Source organism: Homarus americanus, unplaced genomic scaffold, assembly GCF_018991925.1.
Source record: "Homarus americanus isolate GMGI-L3 unplaced genomic scaffold, GMGI_Hamer_2.0 scaffold20518, whole genome shotgun sequence".
Taxonomy (NCBI): Eukaryota; Metazoa; Arthropoda; class Malacostraca; order Decapoda; family Nephropidae; genus Homarus; species Homarus americanus.
Window position 1 is genome coordinate 2,705 of NW_024731489.1, and position 11,099 is coordinate 13,803.

An 11,099-nucleotide genomic window follows, 5' to 3' on the forward strand; every position below is an offset into this window, starting at 1 on the left:
GGGTCAATTTCTTGATATATATATTACTTAGGTTAATTCTCTCGGTCTTCCAGTTTCTTACGTTGTGTTGTATTATTCTTAAAGTTCTTACTGTTTGTCTATTGTCCATTATTTCTTATACTTGGATTGTGACTGTTGAAGTGGAGACCTATCATCCTGTTTCCCGCTTCTGACTCTTCTAAACTCTGACGGGTCTACTATTTTAAAGTCTTTGGTCGTAATCTTTAGTTTGTCCGTAGTAATTAGTGACCAGACATAATCTTCACTTTGGGATTTTTCTTGATATGTCCACTTGTATATCCCTCCTTCACAGTTTTTTACTATTGTCCCTCCTGTTGGTCTCGATGTTGGGATTCCATGTTTTGTTGTAGTGATAACTTTTAATCCAATTTCTTCAGCAGATTCAGGTTGTATATTGTGATCAGTTTCCATCTTATCTTCTCTCCTCCTACTCCTTTGTCTTATAGTCTGTCCTTTTGTTATTTCTATCTTCTCTTTGTCACTTCTAGTCATTTGTCTGGGATCTCTATCAGTCGCTTGTGTTCCTTGTGTATCAGCTGTTGCTCCTTGCTCAAACCTTTGCTCGTCTAGATGTAGTCTTTCTCTCAGTTCGCTTGCATATGTTGCCTGAAATAGTTTTTCGGATTGTGGATTCTCTGGAAATATCATCTCTGGTAGGTTATTCAATTTAAACATTTTCCTTAATTCCTCATTGTATGATCCGGGTGCAATGATATTGTGCAAATGTGCATGGATCATACTAATCATTACCTTATCATGTATTGGCTCACTTAGGTTTAATATGGTGGATTCTGGTCTATGAGCCTCTTGGGCCGCTCTCTTGGCTATTTCGACGTATGTCGTATCCTTCTTGTCTTGTTCCTTTTTCCTTGTTTCTTGTTCCTTGTACTTTATCATGTGTTTTTTATTGGGCATGCCATTGCTAACGTCCTATGTCCTATGTATGCATTCCCGTTTCTCTTACAGTTGAGACAGCCAACATGTGTATTCTTACATTCAGTGTAGGTATGGTCGTCGCCTGCACAATCTGAGCAGTACTTTTTTCTTTTTCCGGACAGTCTCTCGTTGTGTGTTCTTCATATTTGTAGCAGGAGAAACAAGTTTGCAGACTGATGAATGTCTCCTTCTTTATTTGATGTGGTGTGACTGACATGTTGAATATTAAAAAGCCCTGTTGTAAAACTTTCTCAGCCATTGACACTTCTTCAAAAGTAATCTTAAAAACATGAGTATAGTCCTTTATCTTAATGACTTCTTCAATCTTCATCCACCTATTTTGGCGTTCCAGTTCATCTTTCAGGTCTTCCGATGTCTTCCTCCCGATCTCTTGGTCGACTTGACGAACAAAAACTGATCTTTTTGCTTTTTGTTCTGGTGGCATGACAACAATAAGGCCTTCATTGTAAAATATATCTCTTGCTTCTTTTGAAAGGATTTTATCTGAATCAAAGTCATCTTTACAGAATACTTTAAAACCTTCATTGGTGCTGAATATTCTTGTTAGTGGGACTTGCAGTTTGTTGTAAGTGATTTCTGCCACTTTTCCCCTTCCAATAGAGTGTCCCTTATCTCTATGTTTTATTCTAATGCTAGTTGTCATCTTCTTGATTACATCTAATCCTACCTATAACACAGGGCTCCTGCCTGGGAGCAGTGACCCCGCCCCCCCCTCTTGGACGGGCGTCGGGCTAGGGGGTTCTGCACCCAGGTTACCTGTGACTATAGTTATATCTAAGAAAGTTGCCACCTACCGGTGACCCCCGGACAAGGGGTGCCCTGCACTATCACAGGTTCCCTTGCTGGATCGACCGTATCGCTAAGTCCCGCCTCCCGTTCAAAGAACGGAGTGCATGAGGGGGATGAAAAAAGGAAAGAAGAGGACTTAGAGAGTAGAAACAGCCTACCTACCACGCCACGTTCGGTTAGCCAATCAGAGCACCGCAGTAAACGTGCATGTATCACGCCACCGTGGGGCACCACTGATTGGCCAATCCAGGACGTAGACGCACGGGTAGTAGTCAAAATTTGGGGAGCCCAAATATTTGTTTTTTTCCAAAAGTTGGAATTTCCCGTACAATCTGTGATGGTAATTACACCGTCACTATGTTGAGTAAGTACAATCACTAGGATTGAGTGTCTTATCACAACAAAGTTGCAGACTGCTCAAACATGCAGCAAAAGAGGCAGGTCTTCGCAGCTCCGGGTCCAGCCAGAGAGAGGTCACCACGAGGTCAGGTCTTAAATTGCGGAGGTAGGCGTGGCTTAGTAGTTGACCTCCGTCATGTAAGGCGGCGCTGGTTGACCTAGACCACGAGGCATACACTGGGAAATTCGTGGGGTCGGCTACTCAGCGACAAACAGCGTTTGTAGGGGAGAAATCCACTACACAGTCCTCACAAAGGTTAAGTCCTCTCTCACACCCCAGAGAGAGGCAGTTCTCTCCATACCACTAGACAGAAAAGTTCACACTTAACAGAAGTGATATTCTCAACACTTCCCTGGAGATAATTCACAATATATTCTCTCAGATTATATCTGTGTATACACCTGCTCTCAGCAATAAAACAGATAATGCCAAGAAGTGTTTACATCAAGACCTGCCACTTAAAAGTTCAGAACTTAATTAAAACAATTAGTGTCACACCAAAACAGCTGTCAACTGTTCCATGTATATATTTGAAACTCACTTCCTCAACAGATTTGTATTCTATGTATTAAAACAAACATACCAGTTAAAATACCATTACACATCACCCACATAGTTCAAAGTGCTGTTTTCACCTTGTAAATGTTCATACATTAGATGGAGGCTAGGCCAGGGAAGTGTCAGTGTGGACCTGGGTACAGCACTTGGAGGAACCAATAAACCTTTACTGAGTGAACACAATGATCTGGTTCTCCATGATGTGTCATCATCCCAGAAAGTCACAAACCTTAACCTAACTTAACATTATTTAGGCTGTTTAAAAGATGTGTTTATATCCCTGACTTTTTCTAACCCCAATTGTGACTTTCTTTCCGGACACCTGAGCTCATCCCTCCCCCTAAACAGAAGACGTCATCATAAGTGAGGAACAACTCTCCTGGCACTGAAACTTTGGATGATAAAGTACATCCTCTCTAGAGGAAGTTAGTTGACTCAATATGACACATGTATACAGACGACTCAAGAAGTATTGTGTTATTATACATGAACATTAATTATTTAATAAAGAAAACGATTAAAACCTTTGGTAAATAAACAAAATACAGAAAAAAATAAAAGTGATTTGGCACCAGCACATAAACCATCCAGCAGTGAGATGATTGTAGGCGTATTAACAATGTTATAGGTTTTATTTTCGTCTTTAATAAATTATCTTTGTGTTGTTATTATTTTCTATCCCAAGCAACAGTTACTTTCATGTATATAATGATGGGAATGAACGCGGTGACGAAACGGGTAGAGCAGTGGTGACGAAACGGGCAGACCCCATTTACATGTTTTATGTAGAAGAAAGTAAAAAAAATAAATAACTGTGTAATACAAACATTTTTATCACCCAATGTAAGAGCATAAAACAATAATATAATACACAGATCAAGTTATGAAATAATAAAAGAATATTTACTTTTATCCTCTTGGCAGTACAGCTCAAACACTAATTCATTTATAAAAGTCAACCTTCGCAAATTAATGTAAACTCATAGCACTAATTTTCATAGCCGAGGAGTACCGTAACAGAGACTAATGAATATATATGTAATATTATCCGCCAAAGAAAGTATATAAAGTACTTTCCTTGGTACTGGTGGGAGGGGTGGATGGGAGCTGATTAGTGTTATAATATTACCACGAACTAGTTTATTGCTTAACCTCAAGTAACTAATATATACTTAACATAACTACCCGATGATAGTTAATTATTACTCAGTGTTACTATAACAACCTGGTGATAGTTTATTATTACTTAGTGTCACGATTACTGCCTGGTGATAGTTTATATTACCTAGTGTTCAGTTTATAATACAATAAGTAGATGTAATACAATTATTCAAAAGTGTATCAGTAGTAGAGTAAAGTTTGTTTTCCAGATAATATTAAGTAAATAATAATTGTTTAAACTATGTGATGTTAGTTTATATTATTATATTAGGTAAAGTTGAGTTGTTCGTGGTAAGTTATTAACAGTGTTCATCGCCTCACTTGTAAACATTAAGTCGACCAAAATGTGTTAATTAAAATACAAACTTGGAGGATTTAATACTTCACTACGTCACTGTGAGTTGTTTATTAACTTATATATAGCCAAGGTGAACCGTGGTACTTTAGTAAGACGTGTTACCTGTCTAGTACAGTACTGTCTGTTGTACAGTACTGTCTGTTGCTGGGTAATGTGTGTCACTACCACCAGTTGTTTGATCATTATTGGTGCACATGGAGAGTGTAGGGACAGTGTCACTACTGTTGTTGTTAAAACAGACTCAGTCAGCCAGCGGCCTTACTTGATGGAGAGTCACCACCAACACATGTTACCAGAAGCAACACCCACTAACACCAGCTGAGTCACCACCAACACATGTTACCAGAAGCAACACCCACTACTGCAACACTTAACACCAGCTGAGTCACCACCAACACATGTTACCAGAAGCAACACCCACTAACACCAGCTGAGTCACCACCAACACATGTTACCAGAAGCAACACCCACTACTGCAACACTTAACACCAGCTGAGAGTCACTGAGTCACCACCAACACGTGTTACCAGAAGCAACACCACTACTGCAACACTTAACACCAGCTGAGTCACCACCAACACATGTTACCAGAAGCAACACCCACTACTGCAACACTTAACACCCGCTGAGAGTCACTGAGTCACCACCAACACATGTTACCAGAAGCAACAACCACTACTGCAACACTTAACACCAGCTGAGTCACCACCAACACATGTTACCAGAAGCAACACCCACTACTGCAACACTTAACACCAGCTGAGAGTCACTGAGTCACCACCAACACATGTTACCAGAAGCAACACCCACTACTGCAACACTTAACACCAGCTGAGAGTCACTGACACCACCAACACATGTTACCAGAAGCAACACCCACTACTGCAACACTTAACACCAGCTGAGAGTCACTGAGTCACCACCAACACATGTTACCAGAAGCAACACCCACTACTGCAACACTTAACACCCGCTCAATATTAAACAAATTTAAAAACGTTTTAATTTCACTGTTTTGTAGTGAACACTGTCCCAGTTATGTATAATGTGTTAAAACTTGGTTATTTCTAAATTAAACGTGACATAGCCTAACCTAACCTAACCATATTTGATAACAAAAGCAAGTGGCAGAAGCATTGTTAGAAGACCTTGCCATACTAACCAAACAAACTTGACCTAACCTAAGCTAACCTAACCTGACCTGACCTAACCTGACCTAACCTAACCTAACCTTCCAGAACCCCCGGCATATTAAACAGAAAGAACTTCCTATTATATGGTGTAATTTGACCTTTTTTTGTGGACCTGAGAGCAGCCGCCTGATCTGTGTGGCTCATAAACCTACACTGGTGACTGGCGTTGAGTGGAGATGATTGGCTGTGTACCGCCGCATCACCACCGAGAAAGACAAGTGATGTGCGCCAGACAAAGTAGTTCTCGCCTAGTCACCTAATTATCTACTAAACGAAGCAATTACCCTAAAAATTATTATTATATCAGAACTCATTGATGAAAATATAATATTGTACAGTCTAGTTAATATGACTTACAAACTTGAGACAGCAATAGTTGGAGGTAGTGAACGGCTGCCTCTCACCCCTCCACCTGGTGTAACACAACACACTATGTGAAATATTACTTATAGTACATTTTGTTTCTCCATCTAGTTGTCTCTCTGTCTGTACGTAATTATGGTCAAATTATAATGATTTATGGTACTGTGTTACAACCTGGCTGTGTTGTTAGATGATAACAAAGAAATTCATAGAGGAAGAACAATTATATACAATTGTTGACATAATCCAGGACTGGCGGCAATATTCATTACCAAAACAAGACGAATCAATACTGGGCATAGTACCCCGGCTAGGTTTTGTTAGGTTAGGTTTCTTTCTCTCGGCATTGATTCAATTATACAGTAAAGCCTCTGTTAACAAGTAGCATCCTGTGTACTGTGGGCTGGTGTCTTGCCCACAGTGTGGATGTGGGTCACACTATAATAACCCGTTATAGTACATCCTTCTTTCCTCACACTGTTGAATGCTCTGCCTTCTTCTGTGTTTCCATACAATCTGTCTCACTCTAAACAAGATGCTTCTCTGGCGGTGTACATTAATATAACCTTTTTATTTTATATTTTTTTAATTTATTTTTACTCTTCCCTCCCCTAGGCCCTGTTGTGGGTCATGACCTGTGCCCGGGTGGACTATTACCCATAAAAATATATATATATATATAGCCTGTGTTCCAGCTTATGAATGTCTTCACATAACCTAACCTAACCATTTTTCATTAAAACTTAAATATTCACAATTTCCTTCAATCAACAACTCTTCACTGACTTACTGTGCAGTGAGAGTAGAATGGGTGAAGCTTTTATCCCTCACAACTCCTAAAGATATTCAGAAATATATTTATTATGCACAATACACTATTTGATATTTGTATATTACATAACTGTAAACGCCTTGGTTAAGGTCGTTCAGGTGACGGGCAAGTCGAAGGGAATGATTGAAACTCGCCTTTTGACTCATTCAATATTTATTGATGTGGTCAAAACCTACAGAGGAGATGTTCATAATATTACATGGTGATCCATCGGATACATAATGAGTTAGTCTCACACAATTTTATCTTAATTACTATTTATTAAACATGTGACATAACACAAAGTTCATAACTCTAGTAATCTTAGTTATGCTTCATTTTGCATTGTCTTATTACTCCAGATAAGGCAAAAACGAGTAGGTGTAATTAGTCAACAATATTTCAGTACCGAGGGGTATGTCATCACTTGGCTGTACTTACAAGTGCGGGTCAATGCAGATCAGTATGGTGTTCCAAGAGACAACAGTACTGAGTAAATTGTCCCAGCACAAATTCTCAGACAGGATTATGAGTCGGTGTTCATCAGTGCCAGCAGAAGGCTGGTCTTCACAGCCTCACGAGAGAGGGCGATCTGTCTCATGGCGGGGCGGGCAGTACCACCACCCGCCGAAGACAGTCCACTCAGCAGAGCCAGGACTTTTCTGTAAACATTTCTACATCTGGCGAGGTCACGGGTCGAAAGATTTAATGGCATCACACGCCAGCACTGTAGCTGAAGCCATCGGCAATAACAGTCATTATTCTAATTTTTATACAATTTATTGCTTGTCACTGTTGAAGATGGAGGAGACAACCACCTCGTTACAGCCTCATGGATCCTTAAAGTTGATGGTAGTTAAGATCTTCGTGTCGTCCTATTGAGGTGGGGGTAATTATATAGGACTAACCCAAGAGCAAAATGGATTGATAACTATTATAAAAACGTCAAATTTTCATTGTTATATTATAGTGGACTCTGTTTGTGGTAATGTTACTAAAATGGATGTTTTTTAAATAAACGCTACTTAACATTTGTGGTTATAAAGGACAGACCTAACCAAACAAACCTGCCTAACTTAACTTGCCCTGTACAGTATATTAAACAGAAAAAACTTACTATACGGTGATATTTGAGACATTTTCTGGACGTGAGATGATACAGCAGCATCGGCACTATGGTGGGTTAGTCTTATATATTAACCAAGGTGGGATTTTGGGTCATTTTTATTTTGGGAAAGATTTTTTTTATTTAATTGAAGTAAAAAAAATTGGTTATAAGAATGTGGTACTTTTTATTTATGGTTAAATTACAGATTGTAGTAAAAAATTAGCCAGAGACATTTTGGAAACTTTAATGTAAAATTGCAGTTTTTTTTTGACAAGTTTACATTTTTGTCACTGTATTTGGTGGGATCCTAACCTAACCAAATCATGTGTCCGATGGTGAGGTTTTAATTCTCTGGGAAAGGAAAAATCACAAGACTCTTCACAATATCGGCGTTTATAGATAATTAAACCCTTATGGCAGTGGGATATAACTTGTGAATTTACCAGGTGTTATCCATTAGTGACTAGTAAGTGGTATTAAGAAAGTTGTTGACCAGAGTTAACTTGAGGTGAAGTCAAGTTTTGTCTTCTCATGGGAGTTAAAAATACAATACCACAATATTTACATTACATGTATTGGCTTTTATAAAAAAATTTTGTCTTTATACATTTTATTCATCAATTTTACTTTTTACTTTTATCCTCTTCACCACTAATCGGCTCTTTAGCCGCTTGGGCGATTGGTCACGTCTCTTACGCACTGTTGGCAAGTACTGGGCATGCACTGGCTCCTGAATGTACCTGAACCTGCTCCAGTGTTGGCCAAGTCTTGTCTTGAAAGCGCTCACACTCGGTGACGTCACAACACTTTCTGGCAGATTGTTCCAAGAGTTCACAACTCTCACACCGAAAGTTTGCCCTCACAGTTTTCTGGACTTGCGGTTTCTTCAATCTTGAGCTAGGCAAGTTCAGGCGCTCCAATCTCTCAGGGTAGCTGAGGTGTTGAAGGGCAGGCACCAGTCTGGTGGCCCTCCTTTGAACATTTTCTACCAACTGACAGTCCCTAGCATATCTCGGGGACCAGACGGGGTGACAGTACTCCAGATGGGGAAGCACTTCACTCTTGAAGATCGTTACGAGGGACGGACTGTCTAGATATCTGAACGACCTTCTTATAAGACCCAATAATTTATTTGCCTGATTTACCTTCTTGCAATGGCCCGACAACTTCAGCTCATTGTCAACATACACACCTAGGTCCTTCTCACATTCAGTCTCAAATAGTACAGTTTCTTCATCCCGTTGGGACATATGATACGTCTCCTTACCGTTGGTACGCCCCAGGTGCATCCTCTTACACTTCGTGACATTGAATCTCAGCAGCCATTTCTTCGACCATTCTTAGAATCTACCGAGGTCCTTCTGCAGCTCTTCATAGTCCGCTTGGTTCTTTGTTTCCCGAAATAACTTGGCATCATCGGCAAACATTTGTATGGAGGAGTGTACAACGTCAGGCATGTCATTTATGAAACAAACAAACAAACAACAGCGGACCCAATACATTGCCCTGTCGTACCCTGCTTGTGACAGGTACGGATTATGATTTCGTGCCATTAATAACCACACTCTGCTTGCGGTCATGTAGAATGTCTTCCATCCACACTAGGGCATTTCCCCGAATTCCGTACCCTTCCAGTTTGATTTTCAGCCTTTCGTGGGGTACATTGTCGAAAGCCTTGGCAAAATCTAGGTAAATATTGTCTATATTACCATCCTGTTCTAGAATATGGGTCCAAATATCCAATACCTTGAGCAATTGTGTTAAGCAGGAGCGCTCTGGCATAAAACCGTGTTGACAATCCTTTACAAGGTTATTTCGTCTCTAACATGTTGGAACAGAAAATTATTTGAGTTTTTACAAAAAGAGTAACAGGGTTATTTTGTTTACAGTTTACGGCTCCAATTGGTTGTTACTGTAGTGTTAAGACAACTACCATATTGCTGCCTCGCTGATCATCATTAATGAAGTTCCTCGTGTCATTCGTCGAGGTAAGATTTTGTAAAGTGTTTCTTTATTTTCTTTAATAAGTTTTATGGAAATTTCTTAATTTAACCATAATATTGTATTTAAATGTTAGAAGATTTAATGAGTTCATGTATAATATAATACTGTACAGTACTGTATACATATTATATAATATTACTGCCCAGAGTATTTAATTTATTAGTTGTTAAAATGTTATTCATTCCAGGACGGTGACGTGAAGATGTAAGATGTGGGCCACAAGACGAAGGTTTGTTTTGGTTAACGGGTCTCTTGCTGCACCACATTGGAAACTTTCTGCTACAGGTTGTACCTCTCTAGTCCGGCATTCTGTGGTCCGGAAACTCCCGGGGTCCGGAACGATTTTAGTTTGTCCAATAGGTAGATAGGCAGCTTTTTTTTCTTTTTTTTTTTTACTTATGTGAATTATTATTACAGGAGTATTAAATTTTTGCCCCTCAGGCCCCAATGTGGGTCAGTGACCTATGCCCGGGTGGGCTAATCCCCTAAAAAAACAAAGCCGCGGGAAATTAAGGTTTGTTTACATCCGGCAGTTCGGCTGCTCTCTCTCTCTCTCTCTGCTTGTCTATACAGAGTACAACATTTAACCCTTCAATATATATGAGCAGTAAATAAGTGTTGCTTTCATATTCTTATGTAGAGTAATGACGATATGTTTTCACATGTGCGCACTTACATACGAGCAGTCTCACTTTTTTTTTTACCATTAATGGTTAGCTACTTATATTGTTCCATTTATTAACATTAAATAACATTACAGGTACTTCAAACAACCATATTAATTTTTTTACATTAATTTTACTACAGCTAAACTCAGGGTCTTATTTTCTTCAGTTTTATATGTAGAACCAATCAGTCACTGGTTTCGTAAGCTTTAACATAAACAATGCCGGCAGCCGTCTCGTCTCCTCTAATATTCCACGTATTATTAATGAATTGTATTGTTAATTTTGCATACACGTACATTAATTCAATAAAAACAAATTCAGAAACATTAATTAAAATATATATGAACAGTAAATTAGTGTTGCTTTCATGTTCTTATATAAAGTAATGACGATATGTTTTCACGTGTGCGCATGCGCACTTACATATGCGATCTCTCTTTTTCTTTACCATTATCGTTAGCTACTTCTATTGTTCCATTTATTAACATTAAATAACATTACTTAAAACAACCATATTAATTTTACTACAGCTACAACCAAGGTCTTATTTTCTTCAGTTTTATATGTAGAACCAGTCAGTCACTGGCTTTGTAATCAACGAAAACAATGCTGTGTCATTTCCTCGTGTGTTTTAATATTCTACGTATTATTAATGAATTGTATTGCTCATTTTGCACACATAAACATTAATTCAATAAAAAAGACATT

At 38.9% G+C, this 11,099-nt stretch overlaps 1 long non-coding RNA gene across 1 annotated transcript; it reads left to right on the top strand.

Annotated features, from left to right (window-relative positions):
* The first annotated feature begins 4,174 nt into the window (after nucleotides 1-4,174).
* On the top strand, nucleotides 4,175-10,088 carry LOC121867619. Its single transcript, XR_006089204.1, has 3 exons — nucleotides 4,175-4,282; nucleotides 9,609-9,707; nucleotides 9,911-10,088. It is a non-coding gene; the product is annotated as an uncharacterized LOC121867619 (long non-coding RNA).
* The last annotated feature ends 1,011 nt before the right edge of the window (nucleotides 10,089-11,099 follow it).